This window comes from Chiloscyllium plagiosum, chromosome 34 (genome assembly GCF_004010195.1).
Source record: "Chiloscyllium plagiosum isolate BGI_BamShark_2017 chromosome 34, ASM401019v2, whole genome shotgun sequence".
NCBI lineage: Eukaryota > Metazoa > Chordata > Chondrichthyes > Orectolobiformes > Hemiscylliidae > Chiloscyllium > Chiloscyllium plagiosum.
This window is the reverse complement of record NC_057743.1, coordinates 9,117,451-9,137,480: the sequence shown is the minus strand read 5'-3', so window position 1 is coordinate 9,137,480 and position 20,030 is coordinate 9,117,451. Positions and strand designations below refer to the sequence as shown.

At 44.5% G+C, this 20,030-nt stretch overlaps 1 protein-coding gene across 5 annotated transcripts in view; it reads right to left on the bottom strand.

Moving 5' to 3' along the window:
- The window catches only part of alpl (alkaline phosphatase, biomineralization associated), a 148,241-nt gene that overhangs the window by 111,199 nt on the left and 17,012 nt on the right, over window positions 1-20,030 (bottom strand). For 2 of the 5 annotated variants that reach the window (XM_043675572.1, XM_043675571.1), the window contains exon 1: window positions 1,909-2,051. The exons of 2 other annotated variants lie outside the window; for them this stretch is intronic. The gene's annotated coding sequence lies outside the window, so the exon portion shown is untranslated. Of the gene's footprint in view, window positions 1-1,908; window positions 2,052-20,030 lie in introns of those variants that run through there. One more of the 5 variants, XM_043675576.1, reaches the window with a different exon arrangement.

Genomic DNA, 20,030 nt, shown 5'->3' with positions numbered 1-20,030 from the left:
TGGGGCAAAGGGCAGATAGAATAAACAACAGGACACTTCCTCATGATCTACCGGCTGCTGAGGCCAAATGTTTAAAACTACCAAATCTGAAATAAGAACAACAAAACTAATCAAGCTGATCAAATGAGACAATTTACTATGTACTGACTCCATGTTTCCACTAGGTCTAAGATCATCTCTTCGCACTTAACCTGAGGCAGTGGGTTCTCTCAGGTCGCCTTACAATCATCCCACTCCTGTATATGTGATCTTCCCCAAGTATTGGCCTGAACACTCCACCAGTGCTAAACACACAGTGCTGAATAACAGTCAAAGCAGAAACTCTGTTCCGAGATCTTCCTGTGGTCTCATCGCCTTTTCTCTTAGTCCAAAAAGTTTGTGGGAGGTACAGTGGTACGTGAATGCTGGATGTGTCATACAAATCGCTCAGCAGGTTTTCATGGATACCCCAGAAATTGTAGATCTCCCTGTTTTTCTGAGTGACTTGCACCACAAACTGCTTCATCCAAATACCATCCTGCATTCTAGCCTCCCCACCACCCCCACAAACTCATCTATTATTTTCAAGAACCTGCTGGATTTGCACATTAACTACTCATTAAACTTACCACTGAAAATTAAGGCTCTTAATTATCCTTTAAACAACATGATAACTGTTGATGCAACACTCACTGACCCAGAAAGGGAACATCTTAAACAATTCAGCCGGAAGTTCCACGTTCAGAGAACTGCGAATTGTAAATCAGAGGCAAAATAAAACAGAAATCGCTGGAAAAGCTCGGCAGATCTGGCAGCATCTGTGGAGAGAAATCAGAGATAACATTTCGGGTTGAGTGACCCTTCCTCAGAACTGATGAACCTCAGAATCTGTTCTGAGGAGGTGTCACTGGACCTCAGATTTCTCTGCACAGATGCTGCCAGACCTGCTGAGTTTTTCCAGCGATTTCTGGGTTTTTTTCGCCTCAAATGGATGTCTGAACAGATTGATTTAAATTATTATGTTTTAATTGTTCAGTCTCATCCCACACAGTGAACACTTCAGAAATTTGGAAAGGGAAAAGGCACATGCTCTTCTAATTTCCAAATTCTGTTCTTTTGAACTCACTAAATCTGTATTTCTTTCTCTCTTTATTTCACTTTCCGATTTAACTCCACATGATCGTATTCGGTTCCTTCCTCAATTCTTAATCTCATTGAAGAGACAGACAGTGTCCCCCAGTCGCTCTCACTGCACTGACATCTGTTCCCATTTCCAGTGCTCTGTGTATTCCCAGTAGACTGTGCTCCACAAGATCCCTCATCCAATATTAGAATTCTCCAGTTTGCACTTGACTGTCCCTCTTTAATCTGTACTGATCAACCTGTCAAAAGAAACGCCGTGGACCGAAGAGCTGGTTCAGTTTAACAATAACCGAGCTCCGGCTGAGCGGAGTTGGAGCAGAATATGAAGATGTAAGAATATATTTCGAATATTTAAGTCTGTGCAAGATGCCTTTACTGCTCTTTAGGGTTAAAATCGGCAGTTACACACAATTAAATAATGAAATCACCTATTCGGATGCCTTTCATAAATGCTTTAATTTTGGTTCAAATGATATTTGTACCTGTCCCCCTGATCCTCGGAATTGAAGAACGGTTTCTGTGAATATCATTTTTTTGCAGGTTGTCATCATGAAATACCAGATAAATGAACAATGTCACCTGCCACAGATTTTCTGGGTAAAATTTCATTTTTTAAAAAAAAAATCACGAACCCTAGAGCGTTCACAAATCAACATTTCATTCAAACGAATTTAACTCCAAACATCGAGAATAACTTTTAGGCGCCGGCTGTAGTGAGGGAGAGAGAAAAGAAATGACTGATCAAATTCATCAAAAGCGTTTCTGAAGGTTGCCAGAGAAACTCACCTGCCTGGGACCTTGCCTTTAAATACCTGACAGAGGATGGGGTGAGAAAGTTGCCCAGCTGAAAGCCGGTGTGGGGAGTGTTCCGAGTCTGAAGGGCTCCCCCCTTTATAGCTCTTCACTTAGTGCTGACAGTGCCTGCCCTGGGGGGAGGAAGGTCCCAGCCCCTGTCTGGCTGTTGCTGACTGAATGTGTGAAAGGGGGTTTGCTCTAAGACAGAGCTCCACCTACCGTCGGCTGCTTTATATATTTTCTTTCTGTCTCTGTGAGGAGCAACTGGGGAACCGAACCCGCAGCAACAAACGACACAGGCTTCTGCGATGTGTGCAGCGGAATTCAAGCGTGCCCTTGGCTCAGTCTGAGAGGGCAGTGTGTTTGGCCCTGAGTTTGTCACTTACCTTCGGCCCCTGTCTATGACCAAGTCCTCATCAGTCACCGCAACCTCATTCCATTGTGGGGAATTAGCGAGATGAGGAGGAACTCTATGGGGTGGCCGTTGAATCTTTGAAATTTCCTGTCCTCGCCCCCACCAGATCTGTCGAGTTTCAATTGTTGAGACAGAGGGTAGGTTTCTGGAGATTAATGACATTCATGGCGTGGAGCTAGCACATGGAAGAGATCCTGGGGTCAATGATGTGGAAATGGTGGAGCACACTCCATGGGCTCAATGGTCTATACCTTCCCTATATTTCTTTACATTGCTGCTATCACTATTATTTAAAGGCCAGTTTCCCAGTGTGGTCCCCACTCTGTCAATTCCCCTCACTGGCACTTCGCCTCAGAGAAGGTCCTGAGCACAACTCTCAAACCTCCAAGAACTGTTTCTCTTCCTGATTTCATCCTTCCACTCTGCTCACCCTTCCCTCCCATTCCCCTGTTTCTTCCTCCTTGGTGAGGGAGAAGGATCAGGATGTATATGAATTCTCCAGTTCTCACAGCATCCCCAGGAAAGGGGCTCAGAGCTGGTGTGAATACACCCGGGAATGAGATCAGCAGTGAAAGCCCAGACAGTGTCATGGCCATTTGCTCTCTGAATAAGGGGCAGTACCTGAGAAAGGAAGAATAGGGGCGGCACGGTGGCACAGTGGTTAGCACTGCTGCCTCTCAGCGCCAGAGACCCGTGTTCAATTCCCGCCTCAGGTGACTCTCTGTGTGGAGTTTGCGCATTCTCCCCGTGTCTGCGTGGGTTTCCTCTGGGTGCTCCGGTTTCCTCTCACAATCCAAAGATGTGCAACTTAGTGAATTGGCCATGCTAAATTGCCCATAGTGTTAGGTGAAGGGGTAAATGTAGGGGGACGGGTCTGGGCGGGTCGGTGTGGACTTGTTGGGCCGAAGGGCCTGTTTCCACACTGTAAGCAATCTAACCTAATATAAGACCACTTCACAACAGTGATTACTCTTCAAATGTGTGCAATGTCAAAAATGCTGCAACTAAGCTGTGTTCAGCAAGCTCTCACACAAATAACAGCGTGTTAATTATCCAAATTTGTTTTAACAATGTTGGCTGAGGGATAAATATTGGCCAGAATGCTCACTGACAGTGCATTCCTTCAGCACTGCTTCCACTGACAGTGCAGCATTCCTTCAGCACTGCTCCCACTGACAGTGCAGCATTACTTCAGCACTTCTCCCACTGACAGTGCAGCATTCCTTCAGCACTGCTCCCATTGACAGTGCAGCATTCCTTCAGTACTGCTCCAATGGATTGTCTAGCTGAATTCCATTTTAAGTTTCTTCAGTGTGTCTTGAACTCATAAAAATCTGACTCAGTAGTAAGATTTACCAGCTGTACCATGACTGATTCCTATTAGCAGCCAATAGCAGCCAAGATGAGATAGAGTGCTTACCATACAGGAGAGATCATATGGTGGTGACAGTTACTCCTGGAAGACATTAGCTTGACCGCTCTAATACACCAAATGATACAAAAACACCACATCTACTGCTAAGAATCATGTCTTCCAACTCTACCAGTGCAGTTCATCATTCAGACCCACTCAAGCAGAAAGAGCAGGTAAGTAAGAAATACTCCCTTGGCTGTCTTACCAAAATATTTACTCTCTGATACATTATTGGTGGCTGCGCGGGAGAGATGAGACTGTAATTGAAGAGTGGAGACTTAGTTTACATCATCAACCACAGGAGTGCAACCCAAAGTGGTTTAGGGATGTCCTCTGAACATTCAAGATTATAGCTTTCTATTCACTGTTACTTTCTAATGTGGATGCCACAAAGGAAAATCAAAAGCATTCTTAAAGGACAGTTATGGGTATTGCCAAAGTGACAAAGATGTTTGAACTTAAATAAAGTCTTGCGGAGTCCTGGATCCTGGCAGTGACCTGATTTCTGGGAATCTCTGGCGGGAGGGACTGCAAAGAATATGCCAATTCTGCAACTTTGCCCAGTGTCTATTTAAAAACCGGGATTGGTGACTCCCACCATGTGTTGGAGGTTTTTAGAGGGTGCTGTCAGCACTAAGTCAGGACATTCCCTCAAACTGGGCAGGCAGCATGAAAACCTCAGAATGTCGATGTTCTATCAGAACAGTTCCGAAAAAAGGTCATTGACCTCGAGCATCAGTCTTCATTGAAGCTGCCAGACCTGCTGAGACTTTTCAGCATTTTCTGTTTTCATTTGAAAACTAGGGTTTTTTTAAAATCAACCTATTTGGATACACGCTATTTGGAGGCAGGTGGAAGTTGAACTTGGAGCTTCTGGTCAACATGGTAACCACGACATGACAGAAATTCTGTACTAAAGCTTAATTGCTGAGTAGTTTTGAATTCCCAGGCTCCCAGGTAATAGCCAAATACACCACAGAGTCTGGGGGTGAGTGTAAGGGAAGCTGCAGATAAAGGTGGAGGGGACGGATGGTGAAGTAAGGATAGCTGAACACAGGTAGAGGGTACGACCTGCTGGTTAATGGGAGGGATGAATCCGGTTGGTAGCTGGAAGGAAGGGTCGATGAGAGGAATGGAAGGGAGTTGCTGGGAAGGGAGAGATGGTAACGCAGGTTATTTGAAATTGGAGAACTCAATGCTGAGTCCTCCGGGCTGTAGGCCACTCAAGCGGAAGATGAGGTGTTGTTCCTCCAATTTGCGGTTTGGCTCATTGTGGCAATGGAGGAGGCCAAGGATGGTCATGTTGGAAAGGGAGTGGGAAGGGGAATTGAAATGGGCAGTGATTGGGAAGTCCAGTCGGCCGCTGTGAGCCTGGCTGAGATGTTCAGTGAAACGTTCCCTTAGTATACGTCTGGTCTCCCCCATGTAGGGAAGATACGTTTGGACTCCCTGTTGAGGAACAACACCTCATCTTCCTCCTGGGCAGCCTACAGCCTGGAGGACTCAATGTTGAGTTCTCCAATTTCAAGTAATCTTCCTCCCCATCCTCTGATACCCTTCCCAGGCCCTCCCCCTCCCTTTCACTCCTCTGACCGACCCTTCCTTCCAGCTACCAACCAGATTCATCCCTCCCAACAACCATCCAGGTTGTACCGTCTACCTGTGTTCACCTATCTCTGCTTCACCACCCTGCCCCTCTCCCCTTTAACTGCAGCTCCCCTCACCCCCACCCCAAGTCCTGAAGAAGAGTTACACACAAAATGGTGACTTCTCCACCTTCTGATGCTGCCTGACATTCTTCCAGCCTCCTGCTTGCCTACCTTGGATTCCAGCATCTGCAGCTTTTTTGTGTCTGAATACACCACAGAGACCAATCATAATCTCAATATCCTTGCCAAAGTTCCGATCCTTATCAGCTGAGCGAGGTGATAGCCAGACATCATAATTCACAGCAAAGTCTGAGACCTTGTGTGGACAGTGTTATCCTGGGAATCAATCACAGTTGAGTAAATTGACAGTGGTTCAAGTTATCGTTGTGTAGCTGTAAATATTAGTTCACAACAGTCAATTGGAAAGGCACGTGGCATTTGCCCTGTTGTTGTTACCTTGTTACACCCAAATCTCTGGGTGGCTTTGGCTCTGAAAAACCTCTGGGTCCCCTCAAGGATTCATATGCTTATAGAATTGCTATTTTCTTCCATTATTCTGAAGCTGATACAAATACAACATTTAAAAGGCATCTGGGCGGGGACATGAGTAGTAAGAGTTTCGAGGGACATGGGCCAAATGCTGACAAATGGGACTAGGTTAATTTAGAATATCTGGTCGGCATGGATGAGTTGGATTAAAGGGTCTGTTTTTGTGCTGTGCAATTGGCCAACTCTATGATTTCCTATGTTTCATGTCCTGCCAATGATTGTTATTTTTCAAAGCAACCTTCTGCCTTGAGAGTTAACAGTTATTCCCTTGTGCCGCCTGATCTGAGAACTGTACCTTTTCTCTATCTGTTCTTACAAAAGCACACTAACCTGAGGGGCTGACAATAAGTAACCTTACAATAATCTGCTTATTGGATTTAATGGAGTCTCTCACTGTGCTCCATTATCCAGATGGTGTTAACACTACACAGAACAGAACTATTGATATCTTGATATGCAATTAGATATGAAACAGAATAATCAACTAATGTTGCAACTACACTGTGTACAGAAACCCCATACACACAGCTTATATAAATCATCCACATATTTATATACCTTTATATGAACCATGTATAATGCAAACATCCGAAACCATCCTTTATGAATATGGCTTTGAATTGAGTCTTTAACCTTAGCTCCACTCTGAGCAGGGATTTCCAACTTGTCGTATCTTCTTACAGACTTTAGAGGTGAACAAATGTGTTCCTTAAACCCAAAATCATTTCCTCTAATAAGAGATCACAGGACCCCTCTTGACCTTTAGACCCTTAAACCAACATCTGTTTTCATGCTTTCAACATAAAGCCTCCACACCAACATCAATCCCACCGTAGATGCACATTAACCAAGACAGAAGCAGCTGTCTTTGATACAGCATTTCAATTGCTCGTAGGTGCTTCCAAACACGAATAATTAAACTCAATTGCCATTTGAGGATTAAAATAATTTTTAAGTGAGTATATGGGAGTTTCCAAATGGTGTCTGAGATTGATTCCACCCTGATCAGATGATAGGCTCAACTTTATTAAAATTGTCTCTTGGAGAAGTGACCAAACCTGGAGGGTAATTCAGCCAATACTAATTATCCTCCACAGCCTCACCAACGAGATAGTGCATGCCAGAAAGTCATTCCACTATTGGTATCTCGCTGCTAATCTGGTTGCTAAGTGATATACTCTGTGGGAGATCAGAACCCAAGGTTGTAACCCAAGGCAGGTGGGATCAAGTGAGACTCAGGGCATGCTCTCATATCCTTGAGTCTTTACACAGTGAAACGCGAGGTGTGGACAACACCGGGCAAGGTCAATGTCTCCTCAGGGAAAGAAGGAAAACTGGACTTTCCAATGGCTCATTATGGGATGCCAACGGCAGGGAGCCAAGAGTAGATCTCCTGTTGACAAGGAAAGTAAATGACCTAAGAAGATTTGAGGAAGAATAACAAAGTAGATGTTTCAAATGGTTCCTCTTGGCCCAGACAGAAAACAACATAATGTACTGCTTGGTGGGTGGGTAGTGTTTGGTTGGGTTATAGAACCAAGACTGGCACTGAGGTGGTCTGCATCAATTTCAGTTCCAGAATTAACCATCCAACTAATTTGGACTTCATACTGTCTGCCTCTAAAATATTTCTTACACATGCCCTGGTCATCCACAGCAGAGCCAAGCACTTGAATGAGGCGAGAACACTAACAGTTGTTGTTTATTTTCTCAATCGATAAGAATGTTCCTGTAAATGCTTACTCAACTTGCAGGGAAAAGGAAATAATTAGAGAGTATATGTTACTATGGGCCCGATGAGTAGCTTGGACTGTGTGCCAAAGAGCCGTTTGGTTTAGAGGTTGAACTATTATTGACTTTGGACCAAGTCACCAATCTACTGTTGGCCCTGGAAGCTCATGAAAACACCAATTTGAATCAAAATTGGTTCCTTGGCTCCATTATTGCCCACCTTCAGTGCAGCAATATTTAACCTGCTTGGAATCCAGTGGATGAGTAATCAGATGTGCATTTTCCCTTTGGACCAGGTTTTGTGTACTTTTGCCTTGAGATATATTTATGTAATATTGCGTGAGGGAGTTTCTTTGTACATTGATTATCCTTGATGATTTCAATGTTCTCGTCTTCACTGTTGTGGACTATTTATTTCTCAGGGCATTTTGATGATTATCTTGCCTTTAGTCATCGGTGAGTATCCATGGGCCTTTTTGGTGTACAGTATTCTGGAAGAGACTCTATAATTCCTAGTTTGGAAATTGATAGCGCTGGATATTGAATGATGAAGATAGTGGCATGGCGGTAATGTCACTGAACTAGAGGTCCAGGTAAAGATGATGGGGACACAAGTTCAAATCCCACCATGGTAAATAATGGAATTTGAATTCAGTTAACGAATCTGGAATATAAAGTTAGTCTTGGTGATGGTGACCATGGTAACGATCAGTGATTGTTATGCAAATCCAGCTGGGTCTTTAAGAAAAAGAATCTGCAGTCTTCACCCCATCTGGACTATATATGACTTCAGGCCAACCACATGTGATTGGCTCTTAACTGGCCTCTAAAATGGTCTAACACAGCAGGCCAGGCAGCATCCGAGGAGCAGGAGAATCGATGTTTCGGGCATAAGCCCTTTTTCAGGAATGCCCGAAACGTCGATTCTCCTGCTCCTCGGATGCTGCCTGGCTTGCTGTGTTTTTCCAGCACCACATTTTTCAACTCTGGTCTCCAGCATCTGCAGTCCTCACTTTCTTCCACTCCCTCTAAAATGGCCTAGCCAAGCTTCCAGTTCAAGGTCAATTAGGGATGGGAACAAATCTTGGCAGTGGTTCGCAATGCTGCCTCACAGCGCCAGAGACCCGAGTTCAATTCCCGCCTCAGGCGACTCTCTGTGTGGAGTTTGCACATTCTCCCCGTGTCTGCGTGAGTTTCCTCCGGGTGCTCCGCTTTCCTCCCACAGTCCAAAAATGTGCAGGTTAGGTGAATTGGCCATGCTAAATTGCTCGTAGTGTTAGATGAGGGGTTAATATAGGGGAATGGGTCTGGATGGGTTACTCTTCGGCGGTTCGGTGTGGACTTGTTGGGCCGAAGGGCCTGTTTCCACACTGTAAGTAATCAAATTCCATGAAAGAAAAAAGGCAAATGTATTAACAGCAGCACTGGTCACAAAGCCTGTCACTCAATGAGCAGATATTCTTATCAGTGATGTCAAAGTACGCTGGTCAGGACCTATCCAATCTTAGACTAAAGTCCTGGCACTTATTTCCAGCAGGTAGTAGTCAAGTATGGAGCCTCTTCCCTCCAGGAGCCAATTTCTCATCTGCTTTTCAAGGTAAGATCATTAACTCAGGACGATCTGGGAATTAACTTACAAACGTTGGGTTCTGTGGTTTAGTGGGCAGTGCCTGAAAGACATTTGGCAGTATTGCCTCTGGAATCAAAGCTGTTTTGTGTGTTGAGGTGTCGGAGGTAACTCAGTGAACAACCTCAGTCTCTGAACCACAAGGTCATGGGGGTTAACTCCCTGACCTGAATACACAATCTCTCCAGCCTTTGGTGATATATTGAGGGAGTGCTGCCCAATCAAAGGTGCCATTCTATAGCTGGGATGTTAAACGAAGGCCTCTTTATCTCTCTGAAATGGAGCAAAAAATTTCAGAGCATGACTTGAAGACCAAGGCGATTTGACCATTTTGTCCATTAATCCTTCAGCCAACATCATTAAAGAGATGATGCAGTCACTTGCTGAGTCTGGAATTATGGCATGCATAAATTATCTAACATTCAAACCTACTTAATGAATTGTGACATGATTTAGAAAGATATAATATAGTTCACTCTTTCCAACTAACCACCTCTGGTCTCAGCAGTGTCCTTTTCAATACCATGCTAAACCCTATTATAGTGCTGGATACTTCCTCTTGATTTCCCAACTCCCACCCAATTCCTTGTCCCTTGTCCTATTTGTCTTCCCCCAGACCTCACTAATTGGAACGGCCTGAGGACTATTTCTAGCAACACGGGGATCTGGAATCCAATATTGATTTGCTAATGATCTTCTTCAGGATGCATACTATGTTAGTGGTGTGTCTATCTCCTTTCACTAAAGCCCAAGTCCTAGCAGCATTACTATTCCTTTCCCAGGGATTATTCCTTGGGTTTGTATCTCCATGGATGCATCCGTAAAGTGCTCTGTTCCTGTGGATTCAACCCATTAGGAGGTCCAGATTGGATCCTGTCAGGTTTTGCTTCATCTCCACAACCTTCTAAGTTGTACATTTTGCAGGATCTTTCTGCCAAACAACATGACAATGTTTGCATCGAAGAGTAGAGATTATATTCACTCTGGCCTCCTAGCATTGGCCAGGTTAAGTACAGCCAGATACAAAATGCTTTTTATTCACCCCAACCACACCAATCTCTAAAAGCTGCCGACAAAATCTTGCCATTTGTCTTGTAGTCTTGTCCCTGAATATGATAGTCTTCAACAAGGTGTTGCTTTGAACTATGTTGTGACCAGATTTCTGCATTGATCCTGTATTCCTCGATTTTCATAGGAAACCTCTTTCAGTCTGGACTGAGCTCAAGGCTGAGTCGAAAGGATGAAAGGGCATTGTGCCCTCTTGCCCTGGGTTTTACTTCTGTGCCACCCTGCCGCTGTGAGCCAGTGGTGAAAGGAGCAGAGTTTGAAAATATCCCCATTCACTGTGCCCTGTGCTGTGACATCATGAATTAGTGCCACAATGGGACACAAAGTCATAGGCAAGCCAACATGCAGGGCCCTCCTGTGTGCTGCCGTGGCATTACCAAAGTAGGAGCTACCTGATTGCACATCTTACCATGGATGGCACTAAATTGAGGCACAGGCAGTGGGCACCAGACCCACTTCTCTGGCAGCCAGGAAAACCACATTTGGTAAATGGGAAATGTGATTGCAGAAAGTGATTGAAACAGGCACAATATCATTTGGAAACAGTAGTAGGATTTTCACCTTGCATCTTCGGAATATGAGGCAGACACCTTCTGCATAGCCCAGTTCGTAATGACAATGTCTACCCCTGAGTGGAGAAAGATTTTCTCTCAGTGCTCTAGTTAAGGTGAATAGTAAAGGTCTTTTCCCCAGGGTAGGGGGGTCAAAACTAGAAGTGCATAGTTTTAAGATGAGGGGGCAAAAGTTAGAAGGGACCTGAGGGACAACATTTTCTTGCAGAGGGTGGTTCATATGTGGAATGAACGAGAGGAAGTGGTTGATGCAGGTACAGTTACACCATTTAAAAGAAATTTGGACAGGCACATGAATAGGAAAGAGAAATGGGGCTAGTTTAGTTTGGGAAACCTAGTCAGCATGGACAGGATGGGCCAAAGGATCTGTTTCCATGCTTCATGACTCTATGATTCTTGTTGGCAGTAAACACAAGTGTGTGTTGGAAGGGTATCAGGAGACAAGGGACCACCACCACCAACCTTGACTCCGTCTTCTTGGGTTCTCTACATAGCAACAAGTCCAACCCATAATGCCTGCAGCCTCCACCTCGGGAGGGAAATGATGGAGATCCAGTATCCACCCCCCAACTGGGATTGAACCCCCTGCTGATGACACCAATTGGATCTGCACCAGGCATCCAGCCCACTGCACCTCCCCTAACTCCGAAAGGTTATGGGTTATATAGCAATGTGCTCTCTTACCTGCATCGCACCTGCATCATAGATAGCAATGGCACTCCGACTCTTAGCTATTGGTGTGTTTTGGGAAGGTTTACAAGTTACAATCAGCTTGGCTGCTTTACAAACACACTTGCCTTGGCCAACCACATGTGGAGTGAGTCTCGAACCCGGAGCGTCTGGTTCAGAAGCAGGGGCACCACTCACTGCCACAACAAGACTTCGCCAGCCCTGACTAGAATTCCCACTTGTTTATTCATTGAAGGGATGTGGGTGTCTCTGGTTAGTCGAGCGTTTATTGCCCAAAGAGGACAGTGACGAGTCAACCACATAGGAGAGTCACATGTAGGCCAGATCAGGTAAGGATGACAGATTGCCTTCCATAAGTGACATTAGTGAACCAGATGGGTTTTTCCCACAATCAACAATGGTTTTATAATTGGACCCTTAATTCCAGATTCTTTATTGAATTCAAATTCCTCCATCTGCTACGGCAGGATTTGAACCCAGCTCACCCGAGCAGCATGGTGGCACAATGGTTAGCGCAGCTGCCTCACAACACCAGGGATCTGGGTTTGATTTCAGTCTGAGGTGACTGTCTGCATGGAGTTTGCACATTCTCCCTACGTCTGCGTAGGCTTCCTCTGGGAGCTCCGGTTTCCTCTCACCATCCAAAGATGTGCAGGTCAGGTGAATTGGCCATGCTAAATTGCCCATAGTGTTCAGGGATGTGTATTAGTGCATTAGTCAGGGGTAAATAGGTTAGGAGAATGAGGCTGGATGGACTTGTTGGGCCAAATGCCCTGTTTCCATACTGTAGGGATTCTATGATTAGCTGAGTCTCTGGATTAAAAGTCTAGTGAAAATACCACTAGGCCATTGCTTTCCCTTTACTTTATCCTTTATATCACCTATAATTTATTAAAGTGTAATGCTATTCAGAGTGACAGTATACATCTTTGCCAATGTTTGTTCACCTATGAGGACACACAGACTGGTGTCTCTAAAGGATAGATGCAAGCCATTCAGGAGTTAGGAATCATTTGCCCTGATGTTGCTCAGCTGGTATTACATCACCCAGCGACTGGTCCTGCCCTCAGTTTCCCTGACCATATTTCTCAGCCTCGGCTTCAAAGCTAAAGTTTCAGAAACATTTAACACTAGAGGGTCACATGTTCTCCAGGAGCTGGCTGAGCAGCAGTAAAATATTCAGATATGGAGTATATTGGGACCCCAACCTCTCAGAAAAAGAGCTGGAAGTGATATCACCCACCACAACAGACCAAGACAGATAAAGAGCAGGCAGGACAGAACACTAGCATTTCACCAGAGGCTCACTGATGATGTTCCCGAGCATGGTGACGAAACAATTGAGAACAAAGCTACCAGCTCTGCAGACTTACAATCCGTTCCACAACCTGAACTACAAACCTTCTCCAAAATTGCAAAAAGCAGTCAATGAATGGACAGCATTCCCTCCTGAACAGCAATGATGCTGTGACTCAGTGGGATTGGGTGAGGATCAGTGCAGAGTACCGGGGAGGAATGTCTCTTCTCCCTCTGTCCCACCTGTCCATCTCAGTGTCTCAATTTGAATTTGGCACAGCTGTCCCTGAGCATTACGCAAGAGAGTCAGCCAAGATGGTGCACTGAAGCTTCTCGATTGGGACCGCCTTCTGTATCAAAGAGGGAATAGTGCTGCCCATGGAGTGGCACCCAGAGCCTGAGCTGCATCCAGTTTCAAAGAGCAAGTGTCAGGCATCACTCAACTGTGACCTGTTTTCAATCTACTCAGTATTGACTGGCTGTTTCCTTGCTTTATCCATAATTTTATATGGGATTCCCCATTTATTTGAATGGAATCTCTGCAACATGCTTTACTTGGGCCATGAAGACAGTCAATTCGATTGTTTCCCTTCAAGACGTTTTGGGAATGCTTGAACAGAAGTTTGAAATGTGCGTGCACTCATCCTGCAATGTAAATGAGGGGTGATGAAGCCTGCAGGCACCATGAGTGATTTAAAGGCACGTTTCTGCTTTCATATTGGCACTCCAAGCTATTTCAGGAGTGCCATGCCAATATCTGTTCCTTCTCGCTCTCTCTCGCTCTAACTGCTGGACTGGCGAGACGGTCTCCAAAGCTTTGCTTTTCCATTCACTTAAAGCACCATTCCTGGTCCGACAGGCGTTCCTTTGAAGGGCGAGCGGATCTGGAAGAGGTCAGGCTTGTTTCGTAATGCAGTTGATGGTTGCCATGATGTGGAGGTGCTGGTGTTGGACTGAGGTGGACAAAGTTAAAAAAAATCTCACAACACCAGGTTATAGTCCAACAGCTTTATTTGGAAGCACAAGCTTTCAGAGTGTTGCTCCTTTATCTGGTAGCTAGTGGGGCAGGATCACAGGACGCAGACTTCATAGTAAAAGATCGAAGTGTCATGCAACTGATGTGATGTATTGAACAAACGTGGATTGCTGTTAAGTCTCATCTTTTAGAATGGGTTGCAGGTTTTGGTTCATTAACATGTAAATCCCAGAACTTCTTTTAACTCACATTCCCGAGATAATTTAAGGTTTTATAAAAAAAGGTGCCATCTCGGCTCAGACAATGTATTAAAGGTGTGAGATTAGAGTCTATCTGTATTCCAACCTTGACTCAGACTGGTTCTATTTTCAAAGTAGGAATTTATAAATTCCTTGTATGCTTCTTGAGCAAAATAGAATGTATTTGCAAATACAATTCTGCAAATGCAAATTCAGCCCATAGACTTATATGCGTATGTGTGCATATGAGGGAGAGAGAGTGAGAGAGAGTGCGAGTGTGTGTAGGAGAGTGCGAGTGTGAGTGTGTGTGTGCATACATGTTTGGTAGAGTGTCTGTGTGAATGTGACAGAGTATAAGCCTGTGAGAGGGTATGCGCATGGGAGTGAGTGTGGGAGGTGTACCATTCATGACTGTCCTTGAGTTTCAACTCCATCTCCCCATTTCCTGCCTATATCCTTCGATTCCATGGACAACCAAAAGTTTGTCTATCCAAAACGTAAATATTCAACAGTAGCTCATTCTCTGAGGGTAGGGAATTCTAAAAATCCAAAACTTTCCTCATTCCTTATGCCCGAAACGTCAATTCTCCTGTTCCTTGGATGCTGCCTGACCTGCTGCGCTTTCCCAGCAACACATTTTCAGCTAAAAATCCAAAACCCCTTGTGTCAAGACATTTAACCTCATCTCAATCCCAAGTGATTAGATTAGATTCCCTACAGTGTGGAAACAGGCCCTTTGGCCCAACACGTCCACACCGACCCTCCAAAGAGTAACCCACCCAGACCAATTTCCCTCTGACTAATGCACCTAACACTATGGGCAACTTAGCATGGCCAATTCACCTGACCTGCACATCTTTGGACTGTGGGAGGAAACCCACACAGACACGGGGAGAAAGTACAAACTCCATACAGACAGTTGCCCTAGGCAGGAATTGAACCTGTGTCCCTGGTGCTGTCAGGCAACAGTGCTAACCACTGAGCCACCGTGCCGCCCCACCTTGCCCCCTTATCCTGAGTTCTCATTTCTTCAAGGGTGGAAATTAACCACTCTGTATCTACCTCATCAAGCCCCTGCACAATCTTACATATTTGAATGAAATCCCCTTTGCACATTCTTCCTGTGTGTGGGTTTCTTTCGGGTGCTCCGGCTTCCTCCCACAGTCCAAAGATGTGCAGATTAAGTGAATTGGCCAGGCTAAATTGCCTATACTGTCCAGGGATTTGTAGGTTAGGTGCATTCGAGTCAAGATTAGAGTGGTGCTGGAAAAGCACGGCAAGTCAGGCAGCAACCGAGTAGCAGGAAAATCTATGTCAATTTTCCTGCTCCTCGGATGCTGCCTGACCTGCTGTGCTTTTCCAGCACCACTCTAATCTTGACTTGAATCTACAGCAGCTGCAGTCCTCACTTTCACCTAGGTTAGGTACATTAGTCAGAAGTAAATAGAGTAACATGGAAGGGAAATGGGTCTGGATGGGTTACTCTTCGGAGGGTGGGTGTGGATATGTTGGGCCAAATGGCCTGTTTCCATACTGTAGGGAATCTGCGATTCGATAATTCTATGGCTCTTCTAACCTTCAGGAAATATTGACCCCATGTAATTAGTCCCTCACTGGAGGACAACATCAGGGACCATAGAGTCATAGATGTTTACAGCAGAAACAGGCCCTTCGGCCCAACGTGTCCATGCTGCCCAGTTTTCACAATTAATCTAGTCCCATTTGCCTGTGTTTGCTCCATGTCCCTCCATACCTGACCCATCAATGTACCTGCCCAAATGTTTCTTAATTGACAAAACTGTGCTCACCTTCCCCACTACCTCTGGCAGCCCATCCCAAACACTTGCCACCCTCTTTGTGAAAAAACTTGCCCCTCTGAACCCTTTGCATCTCTCCCCTCTCACCTTCAACCTATGCCCTCTAGTTTTAGACCAGATTAGCGAAATGCCACTGTATTGCATCCAACATAAGTATAGCCTCCCTTAAAGATGGAGATCAAACTTGCCCTTCGTTATCACCTGGTGGAAAACTACTTGCGATTTATTTTCTTCCATCTTTTTGGCTGAACCAAATCAAGGAGACAACTTGTAAACCGCCGCAGCTTTTGTCTGAGCTGCAGGAAATGTGACCCTGTCTGAGAATTTAGCCTGTGTATTCTGGCTTTCTGAGTGCTGACTGGCTTCATACACCCTCAGTTTAGTGAACTGCCTGCACATGTATTGCTGCAAGTATTGGGAGACTATGGCACAGACATAATGTTACTGGATTATTAATCCAGAGGCCTGGGTTAATGCTCTGTGAGTGCATGGGTTCAAATCCCATCATAGCAGCTGGTGGACTTTCCAAGATGACAGCAGATCTTGACCATTCTTTCGTGTTTTTGTGTTTTTCTCTCTTCTTTCTTCTCAGCAATGCCTTGAACTCTTGGCCTCCCGCTGACTTGCTGTGGCTTCCTTTCAGCCCACGTGGCTTCTTCCCAGCCCAGTGTGGCCTCAGCATGGACTTCCAGACCCGGTGTACACTGGTGGCAAGGTGCTGGTGTGGACTGAGTTGGAAGGACTGTTATTCTGAACTCTTTATTTCTCTGTTTTTCTAATTTACTCCTCTGATTTGTAATGCTGGACTTTTTATTTCTTCATGTTTCTAATTCCATTTTCCTAAGAAAGTGGACTGAAGATTCTGTACCTAGGTAACCTGTACCTAAGATGGTGTCGTTAAGTAGGGTGGTACATAAACGTTTCACTGTACTCATTTAAGCACATGTGACAATAAGGCTAATTCAATTTGATTCAACTCAAATTCAGTTAACAAATCTGGATCAAAAGCCCATCTCAGTTTCGGTGACCATGTCAACTATCACTGATTATCATAAAGACCCATTTAGTTCACTAAGGTCATTACAGGAAGGAAATTTGCCATTCTTACTCAATCTAGATTGCATGTGATTCCAGTCCCACATCACTGGGGTTGACTGTTAACTACCCTCCGAAATGGCTGACAAGCTACTCAGTTCAAGGGCAGTTAGGGATGGGCATTAGATGTTGGTCTTGCCAGTGACACCCACATCCCATGAAAGGATAAAGATACAATAAATGCAGGGCGTGCCATGTTGGAAATGGTGATCAAGCTATTAAGAGCAGCTCCAGTCATTAATTCATAGAGAGCAGAAAAGGCCCTTTGGCCCATCAAGTCTGCACTGACACATGCACATTCTCCCCATGTCTGCGTGAGTTTCCTTTGGGTGCTCCGGTTTCCTTCCACAATCCAAAGACATGCAGGTTAGGTGAATTGGCCGTGCTAAATTGCCCATGGTGTTCAGGGATGTGTAGGTTAGGTGCATTAGTCAGAGGTAAATGTAGAGTAATAGGGTAGGGGAATGGGTCTGGGTGGGTTACTCTTCAGAGGGTCGGTGTGGACTTGTTGGGCCAAATGGCCTGTTTCCACACTGTAGGGATTCTATGATTCTATGATAACAACCGCTAAAAGTGCACTAATCCCAATTTTTTGCACTTGTCCTTGAATGTTGTAATATTTGAAGTGCTCATCCAAATATATTTTAAAGTTTGTAAGATTTCCAGCCTCCACTTCCTTCCCAGGCAGTGCATTCCAGTTTCCCACCACCCAGTGTAAAAGTTTTCTTTCCCAAATCCCCTCTGAATCCCCTGCCCCTTAACTAAAACTGTGCCCTATCATGATTGTCCCCTCAACCAAGGGGAACAGCTGCTCAAGTCAACTTCCCTCCCTAAGTCCTAAACCCTACAGTAAGTGTAGGGATCAGCTGCTACACTGGCCAAGGACTTAACATCAGAAGTAACTTAGACCTCATCAATTAGGGCATTAGAAATGTATCACAAAATGGACATATGCGCATTTGTAATCTCTCCATGTCCAATGTAAAGACTGTTTGGGGAAGGACTTAAAACTCAAATCAAACAATAGGATCTGTAATCAAAACAGGGATTACAGACAGCTTTAGGACATCCTTGTAACCTACGCTACTCAGAACAAAATGAAAAGAGATAGATAAATGTTGGAAAAACACATAGAAGATCAGTGAGGATGAGAAACTAAAATAGAAATTGCTGGAGAAACTCAGCAAGTCTGGCACGTCTGGCATCATAGAGTCATAGAGTCATACAGCACAGAAACAGACCCTTTGGTCTAACCAGTCCATGCTGAACTAAAGCAGAGTTAACATTTGGGTCCAGTGACCCACCTTCAGAACTAAGAATGACTCCGAATAAATGGGAAAGTTCTGAGGAAAGATTGGAAAAGTTCAACCCCCGTCTTCTCCGTGAGAAGAGGGTGAAATGGAGGAATGTGTGCAAGTCTGTAACTAATGAGTGGATAAAGCAAGCCCAGAATAATGTTCAAGGTAAAGAGCAGAAAGTGATTTAACTCAAGGCAAACTACAGAAAATACAAGACAAGAGATCCGATAAAAAGCATTGGAATCAAACACTGGGGGAACTGGGCCATTGAAAATGATAATGAAAGATTGGAATGCTGACTTACCACTGGCTACAGACAGTCAAAAATAACAAATAATGCAAAAATAATACTGTGAATTGTGAGGAGGATACTGTTAAACTTTAGAAGGACAGAGGCAAGTTGGCACAATGGACAGACGATTGTCAAATTAAATTGTGTAAGGAGGGGTGGGAAATCCTTTGCTATGGTAGAAAAAAACACAGAGAGACAATATAAAGACTACAGCTCTAAATGGGCCTGCATTTATATCAACACAAATCATTGAAGGTGACAGGGAAGTTGCGAGTATGGTTAATAAAACATACAGAATCCTGGGCTTCGTACATAGTGTCATAGAATGCTAAAACAAAAAAGTCAGGATTAATTTCGACAAAACAATTTTTGGATTATTGCATTCAGTTCTGGGAACCATACTTTAGGAAAGATTGGACCACCATTATTAGAGAGAGTGCTTAAAAAAAAATGGTTGCAGGGATATGGAACTCCAGTTACGAGGATAAATTGAGACATTGTAGCTATTTCTCTTGGAAAAGTGATGATTAAAAGGGTTTTTGATAGAGGTGTTCAAAATCATGAGGGGTCTTGACAGAGTAGCCTTTGAGGAAAATTATTCCCATTGGCTTGGCAGGAGATCGAGGAAACAGAGGGCATGGATTTACAGCAAATTGGCAAATGAAGAAATGGAGACGTAAGGAGAAATCTTTTATGGTGTAAGTGGTTTGGATCTGTAAAGCAGTGCCTGAGAGTGTGCCGTAGGAAGATTTTATTGAAGAAGAGAATTAGACCACTATCTGGAGAAAAACAAATTACCTGTTCGGGGCTCTGGGGGGAAGGCAGGGAAATGGGGCTAGATGAGTTGGCACTGTGGCTCAATGGTTAGCACTGCTGCCTCACAGCACCAGGGATCGGGGCTTGACTCCACTCTCGGGTGACTGCCTGTGTGGAGTTTGCGCATTCTCGCCCAGCCTGTGTGGGTTGCCTCTGGGTGCTCTGGTTTCCTCCCACAATGCAAAGATGTGCAGGTCAGGTGGATTGGCCATGCTAGATTAGTAGTGTCCAGGGTTGTGTAGGTTAGGTTGATTAGCCATGGGAAATGAAGGTTTATAGGGTAGGGGAGTGAGTCTGGATGGGATGTTCTTCGGATCTGATAAAGACTCAAGTCTTTCTCATATTAATACAGAAAACATGGGAATTGTTTCTGAATATAACATTGACACTTTAACAATCAACTTTGGGCCAATCCACACATTGTGAAAATCATCTCCTTGTTAAGATTTAGGGTTGTATTGTCAAACAAGAAAATGCAAACAGTTTTCTAGCAACCTGTTCTTTTACATGGAATATTATCAACAGTACATCAAGAACATAACTCTTCAAGCTACATTGCCTGCAAATGT